Source organism: Tinamus guttatus, unplaced genomic scaffold (genome assembly GCF_059628265.1).
Source record: "Tinamus guttatus ecotype Peru unplaced genomic scaffold, ASM5962826v1 Tinamus_guttatus_pri_ptg000169l, whole genome shotgun sequence".
NCBI classification, from domain to species: Eukaryota; Metazoa; Chordata; class Aves; order Tinamiformes; family Tinamidae; genus Tinamus; species Tinamus guttatus.
Window position 1 is genome coordinate 695988 of NW_028288703.1, and position 19281 is coordinate 715268.

The following is a 19281-nucleotide window of genomic DNA, read 5'->3' on the forward strand; positions in this document are numbered from 1 at the left end:
AAGTTAGACATGCTTCCACTGTTCAATGATTACATCCAATTCTGAGCCAAACAAGTACTTTAGTAGAGTGAGCCTTGAACAAGCACCCTGGAACGTAAACTGCTGTGCAGGAGTCACACGAAAGGCGGCTGTGAGGAGCCGAGGCCGCCACGTGCAGCACAAGCAGCACGGCTGAGCAGCCACACCTGGGAATGCCAAGGTGCATTCACAGATGTCTCAGGTTCATAAGAAATCATTTCAGCCTACTTCAGTTAATTCAGAATAGCTAGCACCAATTCCTGATATTACAGGAGTTTAGAAACCAACTCAGAATCGTTTAAATTACATTAACTAACAAGGTCTTTGACACGCCATTAAGTCTAGCTAGAACAATCCTACAGTAGTTCATGTCAGATTGGTATTTGAAAAATTACCCACAGGCTTTCCACGGAGATGGAGGTTGTAAACTAGCATATTAGAGAACTGGGTTTTTTTTTGTTTGTTTGTTTGTTTGTTTTTTTAGTTCACCGACTGATGTGGCCACAGTCACCTCCAAACTAGCTACCACTTCTGACTGAACACATAACAAGAAACAAACAAAAACAGTCCATCTAGATGATGAATGAAGCCCACAAACGAGCAGCAGGCTGTTAATTGATTTCCCACCTGGGAGGTATAAACACTTAACCACTAAATTTTTACCACACCATTTCCTCATGGATTAAAGCTGAATCCCAAGTTTGTGATTGTGAGTCCATCTTCATGACAGTGCTGGAAGGTCCCTAGCACTTACCACCCAGCCTCTGCCTGCACTGCCACCGCTCCGAGGTCCTAAAGAGGAGAGTTACACACACAAACGCTTCCGTGTGCTCTCCTGCAAAGGAGGAGAGGAGAGCAGCTCTCCCCTATTTCCTCTCCTGCTCTCCAAGGCTGGGATCTGCAGTCCTACTCATGCTTCACTCACTAGCAGCTGCATAAAAGCTTTTCCTTTGGCTCGTACAGCTGCTGCCGCTGGCAGAGCATCTGCAGGGTGGGATTTCCAGGCAGCGCTGGGACCAGTCTGGACCACTGACCCTTGCAGGAAGGGGCTAACCCTGTTCTAGAAGGAAATAAACAGGGGCTGAGCTATTGCAAACAGAACTAGCAATAGATAACGTCACCGGAGGCAACCGAACAATCCGTATGTTTCACTTTTTTCTTACCTTAATTGAGGCCACAATTTCTCTGCTCCCTCTGCTGGTTAGGGACACGAGCCAGCTGCAGCACACTGTGAAGTTACAAATTGCAGCCTAAGGCTTTGGACTAATCCTCTTAAGTGCCTACACCTATTTAGCTGCTTTACAGCTATGTTTTTAGCAATAGCTAATTTCATATTGAATCAAATTATATATAGATAGATATATAAAAGAGAGAAATTCAGTATCTGTATTTGATTTGCAGAAGATTCATTCACCTCCAGGAAGTCAGACTTAGAAAATGCAGGTGGACAAGGTTCACCTGCTCTTTAATCTGGCTCAAAACAACAACAGGAAGGGGAGTAGGGAAGGTGGGGAACATCACTGGAATTACTGGAGTAATCTTAAATATCCCAATTTTATCTACAAAAGTGGACAATGAGATGACACATTTCTCAGCAAAATAATCACTAGGCCACTTTCCTACTGCAATAAAATCACCACTGTTTTGTAAAAAAAAAAAAAAAAAAAAAAAAGAATATAGATCTTGCATATCTGCATATCCTCAGATTACCTAAGCCAAATAAAACCACTCCTTCAACCTCAGGCCAGCACATATTAATTTACTGACGTCAAATAAATTGTTGTTATACCCTGTACACGACAAAACATAAAATAGAGAGCACTACCCAAAAGATCTTGAAGAATCTAGAAGGCATCTCAGTGAACATTTTGTCACGGCATGGTAGAACTAAGCTGTTTTTTCTCTGTGGTTTTAAATTTCAACACAAATTACCTTTTATACTTTTATAGAGCCATTAAGGCGGATTATGAGCTGTTACTCAAGACTGTTTTGTACAGCTGTACCGAAATGTTAATATCCCATCTGATACTTGACTCACACTGGAGGTTGCTGCCGCCTGCCACGGCTCTTCCCGTTCCGCGCCGACGGTCAGCGCGTGCTCGGCCTGGCGCCTGGGCCAGATTTACGTAACCACCAAGGACTTCATTCGAACGCCACAATAACCATCGGAGTTAGCTCTGGAAACGGGCAGAACACATGGCTGTGTCTGCTCATTTACCAGGTGATTTGACTCCTGAACCCTCATAAGAGCTACCCACTGTCAGCTGACAATTAAAAAGCTTATACTTTAATAAGACTAAGAACAATAAGAACAACAAAAAATTATAGGTAATAATTTACCACCATAAGGAGCTTTTTAATTGACATGCAAACCCTTTCTAATTACAGCAATAGACATTGATTGAACAAGTGTTAAACACCCCAAAAAGTGCTTAAATCAAGACCCAGGTGTTCCAAGAGAAGAACTTTCTGGTGATTTTGTGCATGTGCTCAGTGTGATCAGGGATGCAGGAGATCCTGTCAGCATCTCAGAAGGGATCTGTTGATGCTGCTGCCATGGAGATGTTCCTGCAGAGCCCAGGCGACGTGTTCCAGAGCTCTGGAGCTGATGGCTGCCGGCAAAGAGGGACTGTTCCCGACAGCGGCCAGGAAAGGGTCTTCCTCATGCGCTGAAGCTGCACGATGGAGACTCTAAGAGAGGTGCTCTCATGCCCCGTGTGCTTAGACCTGTTCACGCCACCAATCCTGGTCCTGTCGTGTGCACACAACTTCTGCAAGCCATGCTTGGAAAAGATCCTGATCCACCAAAACTGCAACCATGTCAATGGGCATTTCCATTGCCCTCTGTGCAGAAAGGTAAGTAGAAATTATCCCATATTCTTTGCATGTAGAGGTGAGCAGATGTGACACTTTGTAGTTAGAAAACTTCTGTTTTAATCTGCCCCAGCTTTCCACTGGAGGACCACATTCCTGCAGGGAATTCAACACCACAGTGTATTGACAAGAATGCAACAAGTTGTTTGCAATTGCACCTACAAGCACAGGATCCACATTATCGGTCTCTGAACACAGGAACCTGGCCTCGCAATTCTTAAACTCCTACACAAGGAAGATGTGCAAATACTCTATACTATCTTGTTTAAACATTTCCCTGGATTCTGACTAAATGATGTATTTAGTTACCCTTCTTTCCAGTTCAGAATCAGCATGACTTAATTTGAAACATACTTGGTTTAATAACCACATTTTATAGACTTCACTGAGACCCACTATGAAAGCTTTTCTTAGGGATAAATTCTGCAACCATTAATACACAGCGTTCAAAGTCTTCTCAGTCCTTTTGGAGGCACAATTCGAATCCAGTAAGAATTGAAAACACCTATATTCCTTACCCTATGATGCAAGTAAATCTACTGACTTCAATAGAATGTCAAGGAATGGATTCTCATAAAGCCTTTAGGATATATCTCTGAATATGAAAGTTTTAAAAATACAGTTTTTACCTGTTAACAAAAACTATTGAGGTTGTTTCTACTTAATTTCCTGAATTCTGTATTTCAGAATAAACAATTCAGTTCCCACTAGTTTGGGGTAGGCACTTCACACACAAAGTTAATGTACGACCACCTGATACTTAGGAGCCTTAGAGTTACAAAACACACTTTTGAATGAAACCACTCCCTAGATGAGCCACCTACAATATTTCATCTCAAATATAATCACAACAATGTAAATACCAACTAGAATGATGCCTATTTTTTTTTCTACATTATACTAATTGTCATGAAAACAAAGCACTCCTACATTCCTCAAACTATTTCACTATTCCTCTCACTTACAGGTCATTTACCTAAGAGGCAGAGGATTAGTCGGATTGCCAAGAAATAGTCTGGTTGAAAGTATAATAGAGAAATTTAAAGATGAGCTTGAAAAAATCCACAATCAGGAGAAAACACAGTTGTCGCAAATGTGTGAAGAACATGGTGAAAGCTTGAATTTGGTATGAATTGCTATTTATCCTTGTTCTTTTTAGTAATTTTCTCTCTCTCATGTAAACGTTAAGTACACACTGAGTACAAAATGCATGTGCTAGAAAATCTAGAGAAAGGTCAATACTTAATGTCCTTATATATAAGGAAGTTCTTATAATAAGAAATTGTACAAAATTAAACTATAACAATTTATTCCAAAGTTGCAACAAAACAACAAAAAAGAGTGAATAACAGATTGAGTAATTTCTTACCCAGGTTAATTTTATCCAACCCACTAACTGGGAATCTTCTACAATCCCAGCAGGCAGCTTCAGAAACTTCAAAAAAGCCTTTGTAAAACTGTTATCAGTTATAACAGCTATATCTATAACTCAGATATAGTCTTGTAGACAGAATAGCTACAATTCTGAATTGTAGTTACAACACTGAATACAATACTGACACTATTCCTAAAAATCATGACCAAGTTGTACAAGACAAGCATCACAAGATGCCCTTTTTAGGCATCACACTAAAATGAATAAAAAGAGAAGACAAGCACTTCAGCTTTACCAGCAAAACTCAGTTTTGGCAGTTCTAACAGTATCTAACAGCAGACAGAACAACAGGCTACTTGGGCAACATGCCTTAAATACAGATACTAACCCCCTATGTATTTTTTTTTTCTTCTCAGATGTGTGTGACTGATGATGAGCCAATATGTGCCATCTGCAAACTCTTTGGAAAACACAAGCATCACAATGTTGAGAAAGTATCAGAAGTTTACAATACCAGAAAGAAATCATTTATAAAAAATTTACACTTAGTGCATAAGAAATCTGAAGACGCTAGGAAGGTATACTAGAAAACACTCATTTGAGATTATACTAACAAAATTAAATGGATGTTTGACAGAAGATTAGAGATTTAGAGATGCATCTTAATTCTAATATTAGATACTCAATTTGTAGATTGTCAAAAGAGGGTTGGGTTGTATGTGATTAAAATGGCTTAGCAGAAAGAAAAAGAAAGCATCCCAACCCTAATTTAGATTGTATTGTAGTCCTGGCCAAACCACGTACTCTTTGTCTTTTGTTCACCTAGATATAGCCTATAATATTTGCACAATTAATTAATGTTCACTAAATAGATGATGAAACCTGCTAAGATCAATTATGACCTGCTGAGATAAATTCCTGATATGCTCTGCTCCCATCTTGCTCATTGGCAGCATCTCCAAAGCTTTGCTGCTTGCCATATGACTTCCCTGCTGTACTGACCTTGGCAGAGATGCGATGCAGCTGACCACAGTTCCCAACTCCATAAAGACAACGTCACTGAAAAGGCACTGGGTTTTCATTTGCATCCCAGGATGGGCAAATAGGCTGCTTTCCTAGAAAAAGATATGCAAAGCCAACAGTAAAATAGCTTCTCTCAGTGCACTGATTGCAGAGCCCCCTCCTCGGCTCTCCTCAGTGCTACTTTGCAAAGGAGCTTTCAGCCCATTTTAATTTTAGTTGTTTTCAGATCTTCCTAAAGAAAACAAATCATATTCCCAAGGAAAGATGATTCAAGAGAACAATTTTGGAAAAAGGGCCTGCAGTTCAATTCTCTTTCCAACCTAGCACCAAAATACCAAAAGTTTTCAAAATGTATTTACTTATATTTTAATTTGGTTTTGAACACTAATCGCTCCCAACCTGAAAAGCTTCAGGAGCCCAGATCTTGCCCTATATACCTAGGTACAATGTTTCTTTGAAAGGTAAATATCTCATGCACTTAATTATTCTGAACACATTCATGGCCACTATGATGCACTACTTAACTTACCATCAATTTCACACAGGAAACCGAAAAGCTGATTCATGAACTAACAGCAGACGCTACAGACACCAAAATAATGATCGACACAGTTGGAAGCAGTTTGCTGAAAGGGATAAGGTACAGAATGGCAGACCTGCAATCCAAGCTACACAACGACTATTCTACAAAACTGGAGAAACTGCAAGTACTCTCAAATGAAACCGAAGCTCCTGGACAGCTTTATCTGCAAATGAAGAATCTCCTGGAACAGCACTTAAATTCTGCCCAATTTCTACAAGAGGACAAAAAGCTCAGGGAAAAGATAGAAAAAATGCTAGAAGGAAAAGCCGTGTGTCAGGACCCGCCAAAGTACCAGATTTCAGTGAGACAGTATTTTGAAGAGCTGATCAAAGGCATCAACATCCAGGACTACCTGTCCATCACGTGCGAGGAGACGCTGGCGAGCCCCGCCGAGCCCAGCGAGCTCTGCAGGTCCGAGTGCCCGGCCTTCGTGTTCGCGGGGCAGAGCCCCGACCAGTTCTTCTGCACACAAGTGCTACGACTATTCCAGAAGTCAAACGACGCGAACCAAGATCCGCTTGAGAACACGACCCCCACCACACCGCAGCACTAACGGAAGCACTGGCATTGAAAAATTATTTTTAAATGTTTGCTGAAAGGTGAATTGAAGTACTATCATCTCCTGAAGTTTAGCTTTAATCCCCAGTCATATGTGCTGCCTACATAGTCCATAAAACAAATAAAGACCACCTTTAAGAGTAAATAGAATGAGATTTATTTAACTTGCATGCTTTGTTGCATACTTTATTGCACAAATCAGCATTTGTTTGGAAGGCAGCAGGAGAACAGCCTAAGGCACTGTAATACAGATCACTAAGGTTTTATAGGAACCTGGGCAAAAGGAAATTCATCTTTTAAATTTGACAGGTACAGAGCCTAATTACCATCTTTTCTTTAAAGAAGTTCTCTAATTTTTAAATTGATTAATACAAAGACTTATCTGCTCCTCAGAGCAATGTCTGTTCACACTGCACATTTTAATTTTAGAAAAAAATACATTACAGAATTTACTCACTTGTCCTTTGTTTACCTACTTTAATTCACAAGCAGACATTCATTCACCAAAAATGCCATCTGACTATTCCTTCACATTTCAGGAAGTTACATATGACAATTTTGACTTCACATGCACCAAAGAATTAGTTCTTGGTATCTGTTATACTGCATGTGCTTAATGAAGACACAGATCTTGCACCAAACTCCAGCTGATGCATTCAGTCTGGTTTCTAAGCTATATGTCCATCCATCTTCATCTAATTCCTTGCAAACTTTACCGATTCCAATGCAGTTTATTTGAAAGATGCCAACTGTAAAGAGTGTCAAGTTCCTACAAGCTTCACGATGATCTTCTCCAAGCGCTCACTGTGAACAGGGAGAAGCGTAAGGGTTTTATTTATTTTTTAAAGGATCACAAGATACACAAATGACCTAACTGTGCGTGGGGAAAAAAAAAAAAGCATCAACTGTAACTTGCACATTACTAGGTAACAGGCAAAAAAAAAAAAAAAAACACAACACAAGAAAAAAGAAAACAGAAAACAACAGGTTTCACTATCTCCAGTGCTTTGGGATCAAACACTTCCATACTCACAGGCTGAGGGGCCTGTCAGCTATGTTGTCAGCTCTTCTGATGTATTTCTCTTCAGCATTTTGGTTGCCTTCTAGCTTTGTACAACTAGCAGACACATGTGCACTGGCATTTTTCGCCTGCATGTCAGTCATGCAGAATGAATACAACTGGGACCAACCACAAACACTGTCGCCCTTTTTATTAAGTGCTTCTTTCTTATGGCTTGTTAAGGTGCTACCATAAGACACTTTGAGATGCTTTTTAACTGTAAAGAAATTTGTTTTCAAAAAGTAAGCAGAGTTTCAGAAGACTAAAGTTACAACTTGTAATTATCTGCTGCAACTTGTAATCATCAACTACTCGGCACTGCTTTGCTGTCATTTCTATTTTTTTTTCTTTTGATGTAACTGAAGCTCAAGTTATGCAGAAGTTTTCAGCAGCTAATGGCAAGGTACCAACTCGCATCTGTTTACCAGTTACAGTCAGAACTCAGACCTTCTACATTATCAGTTTCCAAGAGAATTTAATTTGATAGATTAACCACAGAAGGTGGTTTATACATCTGAACTCTCTTCTTCTGAGCTTGCACCAACTGCATTTGCCTAGTGTTTGCTTTACCTTTTCTGTTTTATGATCCACTCTTAACTGAGGAGAATTAGGCTCTCCAATTCCTACCTGTCATAAAGAAATAAAGACTAAAGAGAGAAGTAGTGCTTGGCACTACTTCACACTTTGACAGGCTCTTCCTAGGAAATCACTTTTCAAGACACACAGATTCAGTGTCCTTCAATCTGCTTTTAAAATAGTTAGTACTATTGAAAATGGCCCTTCCAGTCCAGCACTGTATACATTCCAGTAATACAGATGGACTAGCCTTTCTTAATAAAACACTTCAGCTAATCAAAAAGTGATAAAACAATTCATTTTGGGAAGAAAAATTGACACTTCAGTAACTGTCTGGTGTCTGATTAGGCAGAACGTGGAATTGTTCTCTCAGCCAAAAACAGTAACGTTTTCCAATTATGGGTATAAAATGAGCAACGGCCGCCAGTGAATCAGGGCGCATCTGGCAAAGTGGCAGCCTGGAAGAGCAGCGTCACTGTGCAAGTATTTCCTGCTTTACAAATAAATGTGTCATCTATAGAATGCCTCATTTTTGAGGAATGCCTGTGTACCCCTACTCACGTATCTGATAGCTGGAATCAGCTTTCTTATTACAGCACCTCGCTCCATCAGCACATCCAGGCGCTGCGTCGCTCTGCAGCAACACCCGCTCTAGCCCCTGTAACACCCAAATGCTGCAAGTGTGACCCGGGAGCCACAAACGCCTCTCAGGGCACGCATGCGACTCGTGAAAAACAACACACCATAACTACTGCTTCTGACAAAGTTTATCCCTGTGCCAGCAAGAATTACTACTGTGCCCACGCAAAATGCCTGGTAAGACGGTACTTTGTTGCAGAACATTTCCTTGGACTGTCTCTTTCTTGGGTATTCGCACCCCATCTTGTGACCTGCAGGGGAACTGCAGCAGCTACCCTTAGACGTGCCAGGCGTCACAGACGTGACCTGATCAAAGTTTCTGTTACTGACACGAGCTGTAAGCTCTGCATCCATGACAGGATTTGTCAGATAATACCTACACGTTAGGGCTAAAAAGTGATGGAGCAGCTGGCAGTGTTTCAGCCTTACTGTGTGGGATGTGGGGTCGGCTTTGGCTGTTGCGGCATCGCTGCTGCATTTGCTCCACGTGCAGAAAGGCTGCCCGAGAGACCCTGGCTGATGCATCTGCTCTGCGTGCGCCTCGCTGAGGACAAAACACGCTCCCTCCTAACAGCCGTGGTACTGCTTCGCTCTGCATGAAATGAGGCAGCTCACCACACGCAAAAGGAATACAGATGGTAAACTTCACAGAGATTAAGAACTAAAAAAAAAAAGTTTCTAATTTTATTTTTTCTCCCCCAAAAGAAGAAAACAGAAAACCCTTACTTAATAACCTAAGCAGACTTCTCTGGGCATTCAGGATGGAATAAGGACAGGCTTGCTCCATCCTAATGACCTTAAGAAAATTAAGGGACACAGAAAAGAGACATGTTTGAAGTGGTTTTAAACACACAGTTTCCCTCCCTGACCTATTACTACTCAAGAAGGTTCTGATATTGAAAACATATTGAACAAGCTGAAAGACCCACTCCTGCTCTGAAAGACTTCCACGTGCACTCTCTGAGTAACACCAACACAATGAGGAATCCATCAGGAATATAACCAAAAAAAGGTAGTTTGATTAAGCTACCAACAAACCTGCATAACAGTCTTAAGTCAACTGCTTCTGAGGCAGAACTAGATAAAATTCAAATACAATTTGATACAAATAAACAATTCAGCCCTAGAGAGAAACGTACACAACACTGACAAGATGATGACAATACCCCGGAGTGTCACCGACACGCTAAGGTCACCACATCCACCCACACAGGCCAGCAACATTAACGGAAGGATCACCTACAAGAGGGGGCTGGTAGCGAGCCCCAGGTCCCGGCAAGAGCCTTCACCGGAGGGTAGGGAAGGATGAAGACGTAGGAGGGGAACGGATGAGCACACAGTGCTGCCACTGGCGCTTCCCAACTCACAGGAGTCCAACCTGCGAAAGAAAGCTATCAGCAAAGTGAATGAGGCTCCAGCTCCGCTACCAAGTGAATCATCTTTTTAAACACACTACTGCAGAACACGATGAATGCAGAAGGGTCAAAGCCCTGAAGGCGAGGAGCCTTCAGCCTGGCGGAGCTGGAGGCAAGAGGAAAACGGGAGCTCCTGGGAGGAGCCACACGCACGCGCTGCGTTTACCGCAAACGGAGAGCTCTGACGCGCCCGCGCCAGCCCGCTAGCGGACAGGCTCGGCGCGGAACCCCCGCCCCTCCGCGCTACCAGGCACCGGCGCGGGGAAGCGGAGGCCTCGGCCTGGCAGAGGCGGGGCCGGGCGCACGCGGCCCCGCTCGACGCTCGGCACGACGAGAGGCTCCGCGGCCGCCGCCGGGGGGCGCCATTTCGGGATACCCTGCAGCGACGCTTGAATAAATGGCGGAGGGGGCGGGGCCGTTTTGCCGCCACCCAGTCAGAGGCGAGAATGCTGGGTGGAGGCGGTGCCTCGTTGACGCGGACCAATGGGCGGTGGCGGCGCCGCGTGAATGACAGCTGGAGTCCCGCCCAGCGGCACGGGCGCGCGGGGCGGGGCGCCGCTCCGCCAATGAGGCGCGCGCTGCGGGGCGCGTCGTCCCTTCCCATGGTGCCGCGCGGCCCGCGGCGGCAGGAGCTGCCGCGACTCCATCCGGGTCCCGCGCGGCTGCGGGTCACCCCGCGGCAGGTAACGGGGCGGCCGCGGCGCCGCCATCGCCGCCCCGTGGGGCCCTGCGGGCCGCGGCGGCCCGGGCGCGGGGGGGCGGGGCGCTGGGCGAGCCCCGGGGCGCCGCGGCCCCGCCCGCTGCCGCTGCACCGCGAGCACGGGCTGAGGCCACGGCGGGGCGCGGGCGGCCGCGGGAGGCGCCATCCCCTGGGGCTGCGCCGGGGCCGTCCCGTTTTCGCGGCTTTTCGGCCTTTTTTTATTTTTTTTAACGTCCCCCCCCCCATCTTCCCCCTTCTTTTCTCCAGACGAACTTGAAGGCCCGGAAGTCCCGCCCCCGGGCCCTCCTGAGTGGCCCCTCGTCCTCGCCGCTCGCCGCCCATTGGCCGCGGATGCCGTCAGCGCCCTGGTACGTTACTTCCGCTAGCAAGTGTGTGGGCCGGGGAGACCTTGGCCGCGGGGTGGGGGTGGAGGGAGCTGCGACCCCCCCCCGGGGGGGCCGTAACGGGGCGGAGCCCGGGGGGGTCTCGGGGGGCCCGTCCCTGCGGACCGGCCTTGGTCGGGGCCCGGGGGCTGCCGCGGGGAGGGAGCGCGGAGCCCCCCGCCCGAGGCCGGGGAGCGCCCGCCCCGCCGCCGCCTCCGCCTCCGCGCGCGTTGTGTCCTCGGGCAGCGCGCGGCCGCGGGGGTGCGCTGCCCCGGGCCCGCGCGCAGGGCTGTGGTACAGGGGCAAGGTTAAGGCAGGGCTGAGAATCTCCCCTTTCCAAGGTAGTAGGATTGATTTAAAATAATATAAGCAGCATAAACAGTATTTCAATAAGTAGATCTGGCTAATTTCTCAAGAAATTATTTAGTTTTACAACTTGATGCAGTCTTGTTAGTGAAACCAACTTTTAATAGTAATAAATTCAAGAATAATTGTTCATCTTCTTGAAGAGGGATTTAATACCCATATTGTATTTTCTATTTCTTAAACTTGTTGGGAGGAGTATTTTTGATGGGTGATACTCTAAATTAAAAATGCAACATTAACTTATATCAGTTATTTTGTGTATTGGCAAGAGGAGGCGTTGACCAAGCTCTTTCTACCACTTAGAAAGCAATACCCTTATCCAAAGTGAAAAGAAGAGGACCTGCCCATGTTTTCACCATGTTACTGAAGGAAATATTTAATTTGCAAAATATTAAAATGCTTCCAGTATTTATTACAGGCAATAGAAGTTTAATAACAGCACTCTTGTAATTTTTTTATGAACAGCAATTTATTATTTACATAAATTCAGCAAACCATTAGTTATACAGATACACAAGTATCATGCATAAAAGTTGTCAACATAGCATGCTGTCTTTATAGGCAGGGCAGCTTTCCTAATCAGCTGCTGTTCTGTAGAAGAACACTTATGTTGGCAAATGTTTAGGTTAAATTAAGTGTTCTCAGTAAGTTTTCATATTCAAAAAAAAAAAAAAACTCATGTTTTTCCAGTTTTCTTCATTATCTATATTCTGAAATACTCAACAACTAGAGTAGGAATCAATGAGCATAGCCCACATGCTGGTAGCATGTCCTCAGAGACACAGATCTAGGGAGTCAATGTACACTTGAAGCAGACGTGACCAAAATTATAAAAATTGAATCTAATGCTCTTTTTTTGCCAACACTGATACTATACGCTAAATCTGAAATAAACTCATCTCTTTCTGTTATATCTTAATTAACAGGCTTTAGAATTAACATGTCTGCAGGAGTTAAGCTTGGGTTTAAATGTTGAACACTAACTAAGTTCAACAGTCTGTACCCTCAAAGTCCTTTTCGTGTATGTGGGTATACACACTTCAGGTATTTATTAAAGGTTAAAAACATCCAGAGAGTATTTAAAACAAAATCTACTTTGTCAAATAAAATTACATAGGTGCATTGCTGTTCTGTAGTGATGCAGTGGGATCTAACAGATGTCCTGGTTTCTGTTCTCAAAACACCATGATTAGGCTCTAATTTGGACACTAACACAGATCGGTTTTCTGTCTATATCAAGTATTAAATTATTTCTAAAAACAGTGTGCATATCATTGGAAAAATGTTTTGCTCATAATAGATATAGTAAGACTCAATCTCTAACCTATAAACTACTGAAATACTTCAGAACAGCATAGGAAGGATTAAATAAAAATATGCGTAACTCATCTGAAGTCCCCTTTCCAGAAGTAATCAATGATAATGCATTGATTATAGGCAGATGGCTTAATACTAAGGTTATAAATTCAAGTACACATTCAGGAACATGGTAGGATTCACCTTGCTTTGGTGTTTTCTTCACATTAAAATGATTAATTATGGTCACTACTTAGCTTTTCTGCAGGAGATGTGCATGAGCCAGTGCATGAGTGGTGACTTCCTTCAAGCCATGGTTTCTGGATACTTAAGTTCATTCTGATACCATCAAAAAATGAATCAAAATCAAACATACTCATTGCAAATGCAACAAAATGGTAATATTTATACTATGATTCCTTGGAATCAGAATGCTTTGTACTAAAGCTGTTTTATTTGTGACAAAAGTATTAATTGTCTATTGTTGTGTGAAAAATACTAAGAGGTTGAAAGCACTGGAGTGGACACATCATCACCCATGTGGATGCACTTGGGTGCTGTTCATGCTTGGAGTTGAAGTAGTTCTATAAATTTATAGAGCATCATGGGCTGAAAGGAGCTCGTACTCTTTTTCTTCCTCTCAGTAAATAAATGCCAGTTCAAACGAACTCCAGTGTATTCCAGTTAAATGGACTGCCTTCTCCATACAGATGCACTAAATCTCAAGTTTTTACATATTGGCAGGGGCACTTTTTAAAAAGTCCCCTGCACTTCGAACTGCAAGCCTTACATTATAAAGAACCTCTGTCTTCTTGGTCCATGCATCTTTTCAGTGCAGGTGTGTTCTCTCCTAGCATTTAGCTGGGAGATGAAGTACCAGATCTCAGATCTGTTTAATCTTCATATATTGTTTAATGACTTTCGTCTTTGACTTTATTACACTTTAAATTCATGCATTTTTAAAAGTTGATTTTAAGTATTTAAGTCTTTTCTAATAACATGTTTACAAATTTACAATGCCATAGTGTTTTTTTTTTTCTTTTTTAACTAAAGGATGTATGACAGTATAACATAGCTCAAAACATACCTAAAACAGTTAGACAACACAGAAGTTACTGCCTCAGCAAACACCTGCAGCTTCAGTTGCCTTCTCCTGTGCTTCAAAGTGGAAAGTATTAACAGGGGGAATAAGTGTTTGTCTTTTTTGGGGATCTTACCAAGATGAAACAGAACCTTTGTTATATTTCCAGAAAATTGCATTTTGTTCCCTCAGCAGAGTAGTAAATAAGAATTGTTACCATCATTTGAGCTATTTTCTCCCCTGTTTGATTGGAGGGCAGACTAAAAGTGCTTGAGTTATAATATGTGCCACTAAAAAATGCCTTCTGCATTTTTTTTCTATAGAATTCAGGGCAGTTTCAGAAAGCATGTTTTCAGAAGAAAAGCATGGAAAAACACTTCAGAAAGCTAGAGGTAACTTAGATTCTTCTAAGTCACTTCTACTGGACAAAAATTAGAAGCAAGGCTCTACTGAGATCAATGCTATGGGTAAAAAGGAAGGTACAGTTCAAAACAATACAGAATGGGAAGATTTTTTTCAGTCAACCTAATGAAAGTTTTTGTGTCAGTTAACTATAGAAGTAATCTTACTAAATATTGGAAAAGAGGTCAGGAAGTATGTGCATAGTTCATGTTGAAAGATATAGGACAGCTGGGAGAAGTGATGGAAACTGATATGAAGGGTGACTAAAAGTCTTCATTAATGATACCGTTTTCCTTACAGACCCTGCCCGCTCCCCCCCAAAAACCCAAACCCTTACCCATCAAGCCAAACCCACCACCTGAGCAAACCTGAGTGTGTCAGTCTGTGCGTGTCACTTTTGACACTCCTGTGTAGATGCTCCAGGTATCACTGGAGAAGGCGGTTGAAAGGCATTCCCTGAAAGACTGTGGGAGTCTGGCAGCCCCATGCCCTTGGAGATGACCTTAGTGAATTTAAAGGATGAAACAGTGGGGAGCTGCTGCTAATCTGCACCCCAGAGCTCCATCGTGTGGTCAGCGTCGTGCACAGGCTGGAGCCTCAGCCCTTGGCTGCAGTCTGCAGCTTCCAGCGAGCACGTTTGGCAGCAAAGTCATTCCTCTGGTCTCAGCCCCGTGGCAGATTCCTGCAGCTGCACAATTCCTTCACTTTCACTGCCGTGGGGTTTATAAAGCACAGACCTATGGGTGTCCAGAGGAAAAAAAAAAATGTTTTGAGCATAGCTGTTAATAGGAAACCCCATTAAAAACATCTCACTTAAAAGTTTAAAATCTCATAATTGTCCAAGTGTTTATTGCTGAAGTAGCCCGAGTGCAGGCAGGTGGCACAAAGCCGTGTGCCTTATTGTGATCTGATGGCAGATGTAAGTTAAGGGATGGATGCAAGAGCAGACTCACTTGGGTGGCTAGCAGATACCAAATCAGTAAAGGCTGTGCCAGGAGCGTAAGTTACAAAGTTTCTGTGCTTTGCTGTGTGCCAAAAAGGCTTAACACACAATATCAGGGAAGCAGCATACAGGTAGACCTCCAAGGAAGCCTGAGAGATCTCGTTCTTTGAAAGGACATTGTGACTTGATTATACAGATTTTAGAAAAATCTAATAACCCACCAGTACATATCTTAGAAAAAGTCCTAAACTATAAAAAGATTACAAAGCAGAAGATTAATTTAACCACCTATTCAAGAAAAGGCTGTTTAAAAGTTAATATGAAGAAGATTAAATAATAGAAGAGAGCAGACAGAATTAGCAATATTAGAATTCTATTAAAAATGGCCAGAAATTGATACCAGGTACCTACCTGGTAGCTGTACCATGCTGATAAAACTTTTTCTCCAGTAGCCAGAAGATGGGATATACCTTGCAGAAGATCAGTGTATTATTATTTACAGAGTAAGAATTTCCTAATGGACTAAAGCACTTTTATGATCTCAGAGCAGATAAGTGTACATAATCCTAAGAGAACAATTGTAGGTAATTCATAATACTTTCTTCAAGGACATTTTTGATCTTAAATAATAAATAATGTATGCACAGCTACATCAGATAAGAGGCACTTGTTTGGAGAAGCTGAAAGCAGACAGATTGTTATCAATTGAGAAATAGCAAACACTTGACAGGAAAATCAAGTTATGGTGCTAGAAAGTGATTTGAAATCTTAATATAAGTTTCAGAATTTCCCAGGGAAGACTTACTGTCAATAAAAATAATAAAGTCTAATACATCTTCTCAAGTGTTTTTTTTTTTTTTAAAGTGACTTACCTAGATGTGCTGAAGTGTGAAACACTGATTTCTAGTCTTACAAATCTAGTATTCCTGCTGTTGTGTAAAAGAGCAAATTTGGAAGTATTATCTTTAAGAATTTTATGCCTTTTTTTTTTGTCATGCCCTCTTGCATTGTGCAACACTAGCTATTTGTTTCTGAGGCACTTACACTCTCTTCAGTACATCAGAGGGTCAGCAGCTTCATCGTGAAGTTCCTTCTGAAATTACAGATCTTTAACGTAAGACAGTTACTCCATGAAGTTAACGAAGTGACAAACTGAAGGTACCAACCTGGCTCTGTCTCCAGCTAGACTCGCTGGACAGAGGCCTTTGCGAGCTACCTCTGCCAGTTAGAGATGGGAGCTCTACCTGAGCACTCTCCAGTTCTGCTTCTCAACCTGGGGAGGTCTGGGTGCACGAACAGGGAACGCAATACGCCTGGCAGCAGGACATCCCCCAAGCTAATATAAAGGATGAGATGTGTAGCAGTGTTTCATAAGGATGTGACTTTCTCCCAGGGCTCCTGTTCCAATTTATTTCTGTTTTGGGCATTAGCAGCAACTGCTTGTGTCTATCTGTGCATGCTAAAATACATGCTCAGAGAGGCATACAAAAGCAAATAATGGGATTTATAGAAGTAACAAGCAAGATTGAGGAGTGGTTCAACAAAATCTGTCATCAATATTGTGCAAAGAATTCTACAGTAAAATGTTGAGGGTTGTAAAGTACTTTTTTTATGCTTATCAAGGAATAATGTCATTCCTTTCTATATTAATGCATAATATGTTAATACATGGTGTTTTTTGGCAACAATATTAACATGCATTAGGAGCTGTTCTGTCAAGACTTTATTTGAAGACTGGGCTGAAAATCTCAATTTAGAATTTGAATGAAGTATTAGTAAAACATGTATTTAACATGTAAAAAACTGCATTTTTGTAAACACTTTCAATCTCATAAATTGAATTGACAAAATAATCAGTTTTCCTCTCCAGCTGTATTTAAGATGTCTTTGTTAAGAAGGGGACTGTTAATCACGTCTGTCTGGCAAGTATTTAGATTTCAAAGTTGTTGTTTTTGTTTTTTTAAACTTGTGTTAAACTATGTTTATGCAAAAGCTGTTTTTAAGATTATTTTCAAGATCAATTGGAAAAGCCTGTTTGTTTCTGATCTAAAAGCAATGTATGCCCTAAGTGGCTTTTTGACAAAGCAGGTATAACAGATGAAATGGAGAGTAGGACCTAACCTTAACTTTTGTCTGCAATAAAACAATCCTTGTGCTCAGAACTTGATGTAATTTCAGACTAATAGGAAGATACAAAACATCTCTTTCTTTGAACTATTAAAATATTTATGGTAGCTGAAAATGGTATATTACAAATATATATTTGATTGGAATTATAAACATCAGGGCATCATTATGATCCATTTAAGTAGTTTACACTGTTAGGATCTTAGATTTTGTTGTTACTTGTAATTATAGAGGAAGAAATTCAGCTTTGTATATAATGCTTCCAATACTTTTTCTTCTGTTTTCAGATGAGTTTACATTTGTGGAACAGGAATAGTACTTTTAAAGAAAAGTTAATGATTATAGTTGCTATGACTGCTACAACTTGCTAACTGTCAAAAGATGGAATATGGTAAGACCTAAGCAATTGGTAGAATTTTGAAATTAATCTTACTCTTAAAGTAAATATGAATGCATATTTGAGGGAAGTGATTTTATTTTCTTTGATTCTTTTTCTTGCTTGTATTTTATACTGTAAATGGTGTCTTACAGCTAGCTTACCTTGACTTTTTTAAAGTCACACTCTTCCTACATCATCTCTGAAGATGCCTGCACTGTGGGATGAGGTAGTAGGTTGTATAGTTTTAGGGTCATACCCACAACTGGGAGATAACTATACAATCTACTGTCTTTCCTAAAGCAGCAGAAAGTCAACAGCGGAAACATTTCGGTTTAAGTTGAAGTCAGATTCTACTGAGCTCCTGTACTTGGAATGTTTATAGATAAGGTATTTCAGAAGAAAACTCTTGTAATTGCATTTAGATTCTTCACATTTTTGAAAAAGCCATGTTACCATTCTGCATTAATTTCTCTCCTCTAAAGAAAAAATAGTCTAAATTTCATATGTGTATGGTGGGCCAATCAAATACAAGTGACTGATGTTCTAATCGAGTGTGTTGCTTACTACTGATAAGTGAAATATCAGATGTAAGTGTTGCTCAGAACGAGACTGTAGTTAGGTACTTCACGAAAGAAGCTTAAATCTATGCTTCTCTGTCAGAGTGAGGTAGTAGATTGTATAGTTGTAGGGTAGTTATTTTACCCTGTTCAGGAGATAACTATACAATCTATTGCCTTCCCTGAGGAGTAAAAAACACTGCGGTGCTTTGCAGTCATTCATGTCTACATTGAATAAAAATAGATCTGTCAGATAAATTTGGAGTTATAGAATATTAAATTAATCAATGACAATTTTCAGAATGAACTATTAGTGTCAGTGGTGCGACACCTCCCCCCGCCAAATACATGTGACTGCTATGACTTTTCTTCCAAGGTGAGTGGCACAGTGCGGACTGGATATCTCAAGTGGAGATGTTACTAGATGCAGATTTGCTGCAGTAGAATGGGAAGTCTTCTAGAAAAAAATTGATTTTGAATGTAAATACACAGGTGGCTTGAGATTGTGCATTATGTCTTCAACTTTTACTAACCAGTTGGGGTTGTGGTGTTGTAATACCTTAAAGAACCTGAGGTTTCAAAACAGTTTAAGGAAAACGTTTCAATTGTGCTTTCTTAGTGTCTGCCCCACCTTTTTTTTTTTTCCCCCTAGTTGTTCCAGCACATGAGAATTAAGCAGTGTAATACAGCATTAAAATGTTGACTTGAACAGCCAAATCCACCTTTTAAAGCAAAATGCTTCTGGAGTGCACGTGTAAAGCTATACAACTTGAGTACCCAAGACTGCGAACTCCAGTTTTTCTGAGGTGGTTAGTGTGTTTATAAAAATACAATTGAATCTTACTGTGTACTTTTTTCCTCTTAAGCCCTAGAGTGTATTCAGTCTAACTACTTCTAGAGTAGATGCACAGATAGCTCCTTGCTGT

General features: G+C 41.6%; 1 long non-coding RNA gene across 2 annotated transcripts; it reads left to right on the plus strand.

Annotated features, from left to right (window-relative positions):
- Nucleotides 1-10743: 10743 nt before the first annotated feature.
- LOC148594987 (uncharacterized) lies at nucleotides 10744-17877 on the plus strand. 2 transcript variants are annotated; one of them, XR_015913274.1, is made up of 3 exons: nucleotides 10744-10804; nucleotides 11089-11189; nucleotides 17707-17877. It is a non-coding gene; the product is annotated as an uncharacterized LOC148594987 (long non-coding RNA). The 2 variants fall into 2 exon arrangements; XR_015913275.1 differs by lacking the exon at nucleotides 17707-17877 and adding an exon at nucleotides 13138-13226.
- The last annotated feature ends 1404 nt before the right edge of the window (nucleotides 17878-19281 follow it).